General features: G+C 43.0%; 1 pseudogene; it reads left to right on the forward strand.

Annotated features, from left to right (window-relative positions):
* The first annotated feature begins 568 nt into the window (after positions 1-568).
* On the forward strand, positions 569-1,166 carry LOC111528075 (annotated as a pseudogene).
* The last annotated feature ends 279 nt before the right edge of the window (positions 1,167-1,445 follow it).

Genomic DNA, 1,445 nt, shown 5'->3' on the forward strand with positions numbered 1-1,445 from the left:
ATCTCTAGACACATAAAGTGTTTAAGGATAGTTACTGCAGAAACATTTCAACATAATTGAAAATTATAGTAGACAATCCCTTCATTGGTCTTTGTAGTCAAAGTTAAACTGTTAAGTTGTTATGATGCAAGTATGCCTAAATGTTAGCGATCCCTAGTAAGTCGGTATCACTGTAGAGGTGGACATACAGTAATCACAGAAACATCAAATGAAGGTAGCCTCTTCTTGTATGATGCAGCATCACTTTGAGAAGTAGTTCAAGCTTTTCGACAGATTCAGAGCTGCTTCTGAAAATAAGTTTGGTCCAGCCAGAAGGACCTCTTGTAGTCCACCTTGTGCAGAAAGAGGGATGAACTTCCACAAGGAGAAACATGAGTTTTCAACTTTCTTTAAAAATCGTGTTTGCAGACTGCATGAAAAGCATTTAGAGGCCATGAGTCTGCTTTCAACCAGACAGAAATGCCTTGCTTCAAGGGAAAACTGTGTGTGCTATCTAGTGCACCTACCAAAAGTCCTTGGGAGTGAGAGGCTAGAAAGAAAGAAAACGTCTCTCTTTCCACCGTTCAAGATGCCGAAAGGAAAGAAGTCTAAGGGGACGAAGGTGGCTCCAGCTCCTGCTGTCACAAAGAAACAGGAGGCCAAGAAAGTAGTGAATCCCCTGTTTGAGAAAAGGCCTAAGAATTTTGCCATTGGACAGGACATCCAACCCAAAAGAGACCTTGCCCACCTTGTGAAAAAGCCCTGCTATATCAGGATGCAGCAGCAAAGAGCCATCCTCTGTAAGTGGCTGAAAATGCCTCCCACGATAAACCAGTTCACCCAGGCGCTGAACCGCCAAACAGCTACTCAGCTGCTTAAGCTGACCCACAAGTACAGACTAAACCAAAGCAAAAGAAGAAGCAGAGGCTGTCGGCCCCAGCTGAAAAGAAAGCTTCCGGCAAAGGGGACGTCCCCACTAAGAGACTACCTGCCCTTTGAGCAGGAGTTAATACCATCACCACCTGGGTGGAGAACATGAAAGCTCAGCTGGTGGTGACTGATTACACATGACGTGGATCCCATTGAGCTGGTTGTCTTTCTGTCTGCCCTGTGCCATAAAATGGGGGTCCCTTACTGCATTATCAAGGGGAAGGCAAGACTGGGACGTCTAGTCCACAGGAAGACTTGCACCAAAGCTCAAAAAGGCAAAGGCTAAAGAACTTCCTACTAAACTGGGTTAGTACACTGTTGAGTTTTCTGTACATAAAAGTAATTAAAATAATATGAATTTTCCTTAAAAAAAAAACAGAAAAGAAAAAGCTAGGCATTCCACTGGGCTCTGATATAGGATGCTCTGATAGTAACTGTAATTTATTGAATTGCAGTTACTTGCAAATTTGCAATAAAATATGTCAATCTTTCTTAGACTAAAATGCTTCTTAAGAGTGCAGGCTTTGAGGCCGGGT

The sequence above is a fragment of the Piliocolobus tephrosceles genome, chromosome 3 (assembly GCF_002776525.5).
Source record: "Piliocolobus tephrosceles isolate RC106 chromosome 3, ASM277652v3, whole genome shotgun sequence".
Classification (NCBI taxonomy): domain Eukaryota; kingdom Metazoa; phylum Chordata; class Mammalia; order Primates; family Cercopithecidae; genus Piliocolobus; species Piliocolobus tephrosceles.